The following is an 11,573-nucleotide window of genomic DNA, read 5'->3' as shown; positions in this document are numbered from 1 at the left end:
GGGTAGAAAGATGAAGTTGATATTCCCACATTCAAAAGATTTAGACCTACCTAGTAGGAAGATTCAACTGTACATAAAAATCATAATACAAGGCAAAAGATGGTAATTGCCATGAGAGTCATAAACAGAGTGACACAAAAAATACAGAGAAAACAAATCGATTCCAGCTGGGGAGAATCAAGCAAGACATTTGAGCCTGACTTTAAAAACTATCCTGGATTTGGATTTTCAGAGATTAGTAAAGGCGTCTCCAGTTCAGCTGGGTGAGCAAAGGCACAGAGGCAAGAAAGCACGGCATGTTTAAACATTTATCAGTGTGTCTAGGACCCCTCGTGCGTTACTGCTGCAAATACATTTCAGAAGCGTTCATAGAAAAGAGATTAGAAGAAAAAGCTCCAAAAAGCAAACCAACAGGGATCATCTCTGGGAGGTGAAATTTTCCTTCCCTTTGTGCCTTTATATTTTTTTCTGATTTTCCTCAATGCTTATGCTTTATTTTTAATTAGGAAAAATAATACTTTTATTTTTCAAGAAAGATTTTCACATCACCTCAACGTAGTTGTCTCCCAAAAGGAGAAGAAATCAAATCTTTCCTGATACAGAATTATAACTGCGTGAGACGACTTTAATCGTGTCACTTGTGACAGGGATCAAGAAAACGACCAGGGATTCCCTGGTGGCGCAGTGGTTGAGAGTCCGCCTGCCGATGCAGGGGACACGGGTTCGTGCCCCGGTCCGGGAAGATCCCACATGCCGCGGAGCGGCTGGGCCCGTGAGCCATAGCCGCTGGGCCTGCTTGTCCGGAGCCTGTGCTCCGCGACGGGAGAGGCCACAACAGTGAGGGGCCCGCGTACAGCAAAAAAGAAAATAGAAAGAAAGAAAACGACCAGGAGATGGAGTTGATCCAGCAGCGGGTTCCTGCGGATACTGGCATTTCAGTCTGTACTTGAACGCAGACGGGCAACTCCGGGTTTCCTTTAGGTGAGCAATGCCTGCCCTCTGCTGGTGATTCAAAAGTTAGTTACCAAGGGCAAGAGTTTTTCTTTCCCGGCTTCCTAAAACAAAGTGATGAAGAAACAAGAAATATAAATTCATCATTCTGATTATAAAGCCATTCTTTTTGTTACTTTGGGTTTTGAATTACTTTAAGTGTAGGAGAGAAAAGTCTGTTGGTTCACTTTCCTTCTTGGGCCAGTAGCACAGCCGGTCCTCGGGCTGGGACTTCAAAATATCTTGTTCCCAAGTCAGGAGTTCGTTCAGTTGGCGGGAAGGAGGATGGTTCGGTTTGTAGGGTGTAAGAAAGCAGGGGTGGCCGGCGCCTGTGGCGAGCTTAGTGAGGTCTGGCCGGACTTCGAGGCCGGCGCGTGGCCGCAGCCAGGGAGCCTGAGGCCCAGGCCTCGCGCGCATGCGCTACCCGGCTGGGCCGTGAGCCGGGAGTGGCCTCGGCGGCGAGGCCTCCCCGGTTCCGCTTGGGTGTCTGCGGAGCAGAGCTGAGGCTGCGCCCGGGCCCGGGCCACGGGTGGGGTACAAGGCCCGCGGGCAGCTCGCCCGCGCCCGGTGGATGAGACAGTGGCGGCGGCGATGGACGCCCTAGAGGAAGAGAGCTTCGCACTTTCTCTTCTACCTCTGATGCAGAATTTGATGCTGTGGTTGGATATTTAGAGGACATTATCATGGATGATGAGTTCCGTTTATTACAGAGGAATTTCACGGACAAGTGTTTACTACCAGGAGTTTGAAGACACGGAAGAGAAGAAGCTCACCTACACGCCTGTTTTTAACGAATGTACTTCTTTGCTAGAAAAGTATATAGAAGAGCTGTTGGAGCGGATTCCTGGATTTAACATGGCGGCTTTCACTACAACTTTACAGCACCATAAAGATGAAGTGGCCAGTGACATCTTTGACATGCTGCTCACGTTTACGGATTTTCTGGCTTTTAAGGAACTGTTCCTGGACTCTCGAGCAGAAAAAGAAGGCCGAGGACTGGACTTAAGCTGCGGTTTAGTGGTTACTTCATTGTGCAAATCATCTTCATTGCCAGGTTCCCAGAACAATATGCGGCCCCAAGTCCCACCTCCAGGTATTGGGATCTTTCTGGACATCACCAGCCGAATAGACTGGGAGAGGCTTTGGCTAATGACGTCAGAAGAATACATCTCGGAAAGACTGACTGTTCTGCAACCCTTCATTAATGTTAAGTATTGATGGGTCAGAAGAAAATTACCTGACCTTCCAGGGACACGTTCTTGTCTTCAGTAACCCTAGTACTCCTCCCGGAGTAGACACCTCTCTCAGGGGCTTCTGAGTGGCTCCTGCAGCAAGCCCAAGCCCAGCATTCCACCTGGGGGGCCCTTTCCCAGCATACATGTTAGCGTGTCCATATTGGGAGAACCCACCATCACCAGCCCTCTTGCCCAGCGGGCCTTGCATGTCCCACCAGGCTTTTTGTGCACTCACAGCTTATATGGGTCAGAGTTTCAGTCCTGCAGCCTCTATGGGGTTTTTGACTGGGAGTGTTTATCTAGAGTTTAACTCAAGCTAGCTGCCCATCTCAAGATTTCTGAAAATGCTACTATCACAGCTAGTCTTGGCTGTAGAAATCAACTTAGAGAGATGTCCTTTACCTAAAAGCTACGTGTGAAAATCAATGTCTGGGCTTCCCTGGTGGCGCAGTGGTTAAGAATCCACCTGTCAATGAAGGGGACTATGGGTTCGAGCCCTGGTCTGCAAAGATCCCGCATGCTGCAGAGCAACTAAGCCTGTGCGCCACAACTACTGAGCCTGCACTCTAGGGCCTATGAGCCACAACTACTGAAGCCTGCACACCTAGAGCCTATGTTCCGCAACAAGAGAAGCCACCACAGTAAGCCTGTGCACTGCAACAAAGACCCAACGCAGCCAAAAATAAATAAACTTATTTTTTAAAAAAATCAATTTCTAGTCTTATATGTGTAGTCCTTGTATCACTGTCTTCTGCTGGTCCTGATGTGGTCCCATTTTTTCTATAACTCATTTATGTGTTTTTGAAAAAATATTTTTATAGATGAATACTCCGGCTAACCCAGTGGATATAATCTTGGAACTTCTGTGATTACCCACTTCAAGATCAAAGTATTATATGCTGTGCTTTTTAGCTGTTAGTGCTATGAAAGCAAAAATGCTTTCTATGTTGGTATTCCTATTTTACTGGGCAACAATGAGTATATGCTGGAAGTAGTCTAAAAGGTTTCCTTTCTTAGAGCATGCTAGTGTTTGTGCAGGTTTGCTTAAAACCCTTTCTGTGCAAATCAGCTCCTTAGGTTTTCTGTTGGGATAGGGGCTCTGCACTTCCTTCTCGCTGTCAAAATAATCCCACCAAGACAGTGTTCTTCTGGTCTAGCTCAGTACAAGTAGGAGATAGCAAACAGCTTCACTGGTCATCTATCTGCCTGGATTGGTTTGGTTTAGTACAATGTTTGATAGAACATTACTGACCAGAAAACATGGGTGTCACATCCCTCGAAAGAAAAACCATAGTTGTTCAATTCCCAGTGTGCACCTTAGTTTTTTTGTGGTTGTTGTTGTTATTTTTATTTTTCAAGTAAAAATAAGAATCTCTACTGACTTTTCACTTGGCTATTCTGGTTTTAAAGGATGCGCTCTAGGCTATGTGTTTTTCTGTACCAATGTGGTGCTTATTAAATACTTTCCTACCATTAGTAACATTTGAGGTGTTTTACAAAAACAAAACAAAAAAAAGAAAGAAGGGGTGGGCGAGTTCCTGCCTGGTGCCTCAGGGCAGGTAAGGGGTTTGCACAAAGTAATGGAGAGGCTTTGACACCAACAGGAATCGGATGCTCTCCTAATTCAAGAGGTTTGATTAGGGCTTTTTCTGAATTAAGCTTGATTGGGTGATACCTTTAGAAACTTTAGGTTTCTCAACCTCAGCACTATTAACTTTCAGGACTGTGCGTTTTAGGCTGTTTAGCAGCATCCCTCACCTCTACCCACCGGACGCCAGTAGCACTCCCGGCAAGTTGTGACAACCAAAAACACCTCCAGACATTGCTAAATCCTCCCCCACCCAGCCCCCAGGAGCGGAGACAGAATCGCCCCCTGCCGAGAACCACGGCTTCAGACCCAGCTTCTTTTCCTTTTAAAACCTGGGTGTATTTACAACCCATCAGGCCCATTGTGTGCAAACCAGCAGGGATGTGAGGACAAAGCACAAGGGGTTCAAGACGCCAGTCACCCTAGGCCCAGCCCCTCAACCTCCTGGGGCTTGGTTTTATCAGCCGTAAAATACTGTTATCATAACTTTTATCTTGCAAGACTGTTGTTTGTTTAGTTAACAAAAACTAGCTAAGCACCTATTATGTGTTAGGCTGTGTGGTGAGGATGGGCATGTGGAATAAACATGTCAGAACGTGAAATTACTGTGAAGAGCTTGAAGCGCTACATGTATGTGCTTCTGCAGTAAAATGAATAATGAACCTTTGGAAGGTGGCACTTTTAGAAAGACCGAACACAGGCCCACAACCTTATTCACATTTCTGAAATGCAAAAAACTCTGAAAACTTTTTCTTTTCTCTTTTCTTTTTTTTTTGTCATCAAAATCTATTTGCTGGCAAAACCTGACCTGACATGGATGAGGCTCTGTACATTTTTTATCGATCCTGCTGAGTATGAATGGTCATATTTTTCTGCACAAATATTAATGTGTTAGGTCAAGGGGTATTTCCCCAGACTGTGCTAAGGGCTTTAAATTATATATAACATGTGCACTGCTTTACTTTTCTAAAACCCACAGCAGCTGAAGGCCAAAACAGAGGCAGACGCAGGGGTTTTGAATACGGGACTATGGACCTGGTCTGTGTAAATTAGCAGGGAAAGAGCAACACAGGATCTACACCCTCACCCCAGAAGGAGCCATTGGATCTCAGCTGCACCTTGTACCCAGCCAGGCAAACTGTGAGCTTATCATATGAGATCAATGGGAAAAGACAGGTGTGTGAGTTTGTGTGTAGAGCGTGTGAACTTTGTCCCTGGCTCAGCAGAGGAGCCCCTGTCCAAAGACCACTGGTCACTCTTTTCATCCATCACCCTGAGAGACAAGAAGCAAAACCTTTCCTCCAAAGGGCTCCTGGTCACAGATGTGGCCCAGTCTCCTTCCGTAGCCACCAGCTACAGGAGCCACTCAAAACAGTCCCTTCCCCCATCTTGTTATTAATATATTTGTTCATTTCTCAAATATTTGTTGAGTCTCTACCGTGTGCCAGACACTGAGCTTGCCACGGAAACTTTCCCCTTTTCTTTCTTTCCTTCTTTCTTTCTTTCCTTTTTTTGATATGTCTGTATTCTTTTTTGTTATTTCAGAAAATGGCAGAATAGAAGGAAATGTTAAGGTATGATCTGAACCAATGAATTATTCCATGATTAACAGATGTGAGTTATTTTTCCTTTATGTGATATATATGTATAATTGTTACCAGGTGGTATATGTCTTTAGACAGTATGTCCAAATTCTATGGGTTAAAAGTGGTTCTGTATTGTGGTTAACGTTAAGGGAATTTGTCCTATAAAAGCACTCATTCACAGTAGCTATTTGCTGATGTTTCTCCTCACTAGACTATCTACTCTTTAAGAACTTCTTTGTGTTTGCTAACTGCATGTGTTTAATAAATGTTTGCGGAGGGGATGAAAGAATGATCTTCCATCCTTCTGGCTGAGGATTCTCTGCCTTTACAATTGAGCTCGGTGACTGTTTTCTAGTCTATTTATTTATTTGTTTGTTTATGTATTTTTGGCTGTATTGGGTCTTTGTTGCTGTATGCAGGCTTTCTCTAGTTGTGGAGGGCGGGGGGCTACTCTGTTGTGGTGCGCGGACTTCTCATTACAGTGGTTTCTCTTTGTCGCAGAGCACGGGCTCTAGGCATGCGGGCTTCAGTAGTCGTGGCACATGGGCATCAGTAGTTGTGGCTCACGGGCTCTAGGGCGCAGGCTCAGTAGTTGTGGCGCACGGGCTTAGTTGCTCCGCGGCATGTGGGATCTTACCAGACCAGGGTTCGAACCCATGTCCCCTGAATTGGCAGGTGGATTCTTAACCACTGTGCCACCAGGGAAGTCCTGTTTCCTAGCCTCTTGAGACAGACGACAGAGATGCAGATAAGACTTACGTATGTGCAGAACTTGACAGTTTTCCAAGTACTCTCACATACATTGAAAATCATTTTTAGATTAAATTAACCCAGAAAATAAAACTTGACCACAGGAATGGTAACAAGTTTTCCTTTTACACTGACTGCAGGTAGGAGAAGTTGTTTCCTTCCTTCCATTTGGTCCACTAAATTGGTCTTTAAATGCAGAATTTGAAAGTGTGCTTTTCAGGGACTTGGCGAAGCATCAGTACATTCTTCAACTGAAGAAAAACCAAGTAGAGAATTGAAACAGCATCAAAGGCAATCCAGGTTGAGACTTAGCAAAATTTTGTTGAACATAAAATATCTGAAGCAGTGGAATGCTTTCCTAAAAGAGGTACAGAATCACCACAAAAACGGTGGTTCCAAAATTACTCTCATCATACAGTTTTGTTTTAGTTTTCCTGTGGAAAAACCTGCAGGAAAATATTTGGCCACCAGAGGGTACTCTACCAAAATCCAAAGGCACTCCCTCAGGGAGTTCCCTATAAAACGCTCAGATATTGAAGACCTACTAAGGGCTAGTCTCAAAGCTTTCATGGTTGTTTTCCAAACCAATTGTCCATAAGCTGTACTCCATGGGAAAGCACTGTATCTTCAGCTCTAGCTTTCCAGATCACGACACCATTTCTTAGCGGCAGAGAGTCACATGGGATCAACAGTGCCCCGAACTGGAGTTCTATGTCAGCTGTAGCCCTTTTGCACTAGTGGGACCTGTCTTATTGCATCTGCTCATGAATATAGAAATTTACGTAAGGTTAATTTATGTTTTCCACTTCTCTTAAGTACATTGATGAATAAATCAGAATATGAGAACATATGAGGCTGTTGCATTTAATTTGGCAATTAATAATTAAGAGAACTATTTGTCATTTAGAAATACCACACTTAATCCTTTTAGTTACCATCTGGATCTCTTGTAAATTATTCGATTTACTTAATCCTTGTTTACTTTCATTCAAAAGCCCTCAAATTTCACTAATTTGGCACACCAGATATTCAGCTGATCGCCTTAGTAGAAAACAAAACAAAATATAAAGGAACTTAGCACTGGAACCACTCTGTTGGTGGGAAAAGGATGGGTGTGGGAGAGACCTACCTTCCAATCCCCATTAGCCACCTGTGGGATCCTGGGCAAGTCAATTCCTGCCCCTAAACTTCATTCTCTTCCCTCATAAAATGAGAGAGGGCTAGACTGGAACAGAAGATTTTACTTTTTCTTTTTAAGTGAACCTGTTCTTCTGTAATGGAAGGGGAAAGTCTATCAATGTCCTGGCTCTGGGGAGATGGCAAATGGGTTCCATTTGGATTCACCCAAGTTCAGGGGTTTTCCCTTCCACACCGTACCACTTCTCCAGGTCTCCAGAACCACGACCCCCATCAGTCACGGGATGGGGCTCATGCATGTGGCACGGGTGTTCCCACTGGAGCTGTCCACATGAAGTCAGAGTCATGGGGCCCAAGTGTGCTCAGTTACCTGTTTCAGGAGCTAAACAGTAGATTAAGTGAGGGATTTATTTCTCTCATGTAACAAGGAAACTGAGTAGCAGGTGCCCAGCTCAAATGTAGCTGCTCAAGGACCAGGCTCCTTCTACATCTCTGTTCTGCCATCCTCAGCAAGAGGTCACAAAGTGTCTGTAGCCTCTCTGGGCATCATGTCTCCATGTCTGGCAGGAAACGAAGGGACAGGAGAGGGCAAAGAGCCCATGCCAGCTGCGTCTGTCCATTTTTATTAGGAAAGCTATAGCTTTCCTGGAAGCCTCATCCAGTGGAATATGGAAGGCTTCATTCACATCTCATTGGCCACAACTATCCGCATGACATTGAAGGAAGCCTGGGAATTTTTTTTTTTTTTTGCGGTACGCGGGCCTCTCACTGCCGCGGCCTCTCCCGTTGTGGAGCACAGGCTCTGGACGCGCAGGCTCAGCGGCCATGGCTCACGGGCCCAGCCGCTCCGCGGCATGTGGGATCTTCCCGGATTGGGGCACGAACCCGTGTCCCCTGCATCGGCAGGCGGACTCTCAACCACTGTGCCACCAGGGAAGGCCTGGGAATTTTTTGGTGGGCACATTGCCCCCCAAACCAAACTGGAGATAGAGCAGCGAGGAAAAAGAGGTGCATGGAAATGGAATAGGCTGCTAGCCGCATATGCCACAGGGATGAGAAAGTATTGGGACATAGATGGAGGTCCTCGAGCTCGTCATTGGATGATATGCACATGTTTGTCTAAAAGGGAGACCTCGCCAGACACCAAGAAATCCATTATAGAAGCTCCTCCTTATGGGGGACACAGTGCTCACTCCAGTGGAGACTTGGTTCCTTTGATACCTAACACAGGTGAGCCATTCATCAATGGCTTATGTGCCAGGGGAGCCTGGCAGTCACTAGATGCTGACTGACTCTGCACCTATCAGAGTCTGGTCCCTCACCCAGGGACCTCCCACAATTCGCTACACCCCTCTTCCCCCTCTCCCAGCTCTGAGTCCTTCCTCAGGCAGGAGTCTTTGCCTTTCCTCATTTCCCAAATCTCTGTTCTACACACAGAAATCTGCCCTTTCGGAAGCCCAGGCTTTTGAAATTTACAACTAAAGAATGCTTTCCATTCTTTGTCCCTCTGTTTTCTCTGAATCATCTTCTCCTAAGGCAATGAACACAGAAAGTCAAGCTCACTGAATGGGTCAAGGACCCAGGGATATAAAGAAACACTAGAAATGAAAAACAACTTAGATTTTAAAATATTATCCCTCTGCTCTTCATGTGAAATCTTACTCAGAAATCCAAAATGTAAGAGAAATAAAAACTAACCAGTATGGTTAAGGGGTGGATGGGAGATGGGAGGAACCCAGGGCCCTCCCCATGGGGCCTGAGAGAAGTCAGCCATGGAAAGTTTGAAAATTCACCAAATTGGAAAATCTCTACGGTCTCTTCCAGCCTGAAAGTTCTATGATTCAATATTAAAGAGCAAACTTTTAGTCTGTTTTCCCAAAACTTGAAAATAGTCCCACACAATAAGCATGACAGATGAAATAAAGGATGATTAACATGGGTGTGTTCCTAGCCTTTCCTTAATCCTGACCTTACTCTTTGGCCTGTTGTGGGATTTTCAGCTTCCCCACACTCCATGTAGGGTTTTGTGATGAGGAATCAGCATGGAAAAATGAGAAACAAGAAGAGACACTTGGTCAAAAAGCTAAGCATAGAAATAACATATGACCCAGCAATTGTACTCCTAGGTATAGACCCAAAAAAACTGAAAACAGATACTCAAACAAACCGTGTACATTCATGCTCATAGCAGCACTATTCACAACAGCTGAAGGTTAAAAACAACCTAAAATGTCCATCAACAGATGAATGGATAAATAGATTGCAGTACATACATACAATGGGATGTTATTCAGCCATCAAAAAGGATAAGTGTGGATACATGCTGGGTGAACCTCGAAAACATTATGCCAGTAGAAAGAAACCAGACACAAAAGGCCACATATTTTAAGATTCCATTTATATGAAATGTCCAGAATAGGTGAATCCATAGAGATAGAAAGAAGATTGGTGAGTGCCAGGACCAGGGTGAGGGGAGAGTGGGGAGTGGCCACCTCTTGGGTACCAGGTTTGGGGAGGATGAAAATGTTTCAGAACCAGATAGAGGTAGTGGTTGCATAATATTGTAAATTTATTAAATACCACTGAATTCACTTTAAAATGCTTAATTTTATGTTTTGTGAATTTCATCTCATTTTTTATTCTTTAAATCTGTTGAAGAAAAAGAAAAGAAGAGGTAGCTCCAGGAGGCATTTGGAGGGAGAGTGTTTGAGGGCAGCCACTCAGGAAGGAACATCTGTGACTATGAGGGTAGTGGGCAGTGGAATGCTGCTGGTGATTTTATGTCCCTTCCCCCGTCCCTGAAGTCCAGGTAAAGGACTCCAGCACTGCCACAGTCAAGAGCATAAGCTCCAGAACCAGACGGCTTGGTTTTAAATCCCAGTCCTGTTACTTATGAACTGTGACCTTGGGCAAATTACTTAGTCTCTCCATACCTCAGTTTCCTCATCTGTAACACAGAGATAATAATAATACCTAGTTCATAGGAGTTGTTAAAAAGGTAAATTAATTAATCTGTATATAGCACTTAGAAGAGTGTGGGCATCACAAGCCTTCAGTGAATGTTACCTTGTGTTCTTTGTCATTTTGGTCTCATGGATCTTCCTCTTTGACCAAACCATTGTAGAAATGAGTATGTCAGTTGTGCTTTATAAATCTTATATCAATGTTTACCTATTCTATGATTTTTTTAATGCAAACTTTGAGGCAATTATAAATAACATCACCTCAAAAAAAAGCTGTTTAGTTTCCTAGGGCTGATGTAAAAAGGTACCACAATCTGGGTGGCTTAGGACAACAGAAATGTAGTCTTTCACAGTTCTGAAGCCTAGACGTCAGAAATCAAGGTGTCAGCAGGGTCATGTTCCCTCCAAAGCCTCTGGGAGCGGACCCTACCTGGCTTCTTTCAGCTTCTGTTAGCCCCAGGCATTCCTTGGCTCGTGGCCACATAGCTCCAACCAACGCCTCCATCTTCACAGGTTGTCTCCCTATGTGCCTTTGTATCATCTTCCCTCTATGCATGTCTGTGTCCAAATTTTTCTCTTCTTATAAGGACACCAGTCATGTTAGATTAGGGGCCCACGCTACTGCAGTACGACCTCATCTTAATTTAACTAATTACATCTGTAAAGAACCTATTTCCAAATAAGGTCATTCTGAGGTCCTGGGGGTTAGAACTTCAACATATGTCTTGCGGGTACACAACTCAACCCATAATACCCCTCAATTGCTAGAGCTGTCCTAATACATTCATAAACTCCACTGCCACCCTTCTGTGGTCCAGGCCACCTGCTGGAACAACTTGAGGAAGTAAAAAGCCTTCCTTCTGCAGACACATCTCTCATGTGAGGCAGGTACTTTGTACACATACTGTAACAGTTGGTCACATTGGGTTCCTCAGCTTGTCTATGAACTCCCTGAGGGTAGGGACTATATCATATTCAACTTTGAAGAGTAGAAAAGTACGAGAAGAGTACCTAGTACATGCAATGGAGACTTCAACAGGAAGAAGGTAAAGGAGGAAAGTAAAACTCAGATGTCTACTAGCTCAGTAGCCCCACTTGTGAGTAATACCAGGCCCTCAGCTCTCCTTTTGTTTGTTCCACCTCTTATTTCTCTCACATGGGCCCCCATCTTTGCCTCCACAAGGCTTTGCTCTGGACTGCCAATAGCCACTCTGACCACAGGCTGGAGCTGACAGTTCCCTGAAACTCCTAAATGACATGAACTCCTTCTGACTGCTACAACCAAATCTGTGATGGCCTTAGGGTCACAGTTCTCTCCCTTATA

At 44.7% G+C, this 11,573-nt stretch overlaps 1 pseudogene; it reads left to right on the top strand.

The window, feature by feature from the left end:
• The first annotated feature begins 1,139 nt into the window (after positions 1–1,139).
• On the top strand, positions 1,140–2,291 carry LOC111180289 (ADP-ribosylation factor-like protein 2-binding protein pseudogene; annotated as a pseudogene).
• Positions 2,292–11,573: the final 9,282 nt, after the last annotated feature.

Source organism: Delphinapterus leucas, chromosome 17 (assembly GCF_059928025.1).
Source record: "Delphinapterus leucas isolate spDelLeu-1000000601 "Yukka" chromosome 17, BTC_Dleu_Yukka2, whole genome shotgun sequence".
NCBI classification, from domain to species: Eukaryota; Metazoa; Chordata; class Mammalia; order Artiodactyla; family Monodontidae; genus Delphinapterus; species Delphinapterus leucas.
The sequence above is the reverse complement of the archived record's forward strand: the minus strand, read 5'-3'. Positions and strand labels throughout refer to the sequence as shown.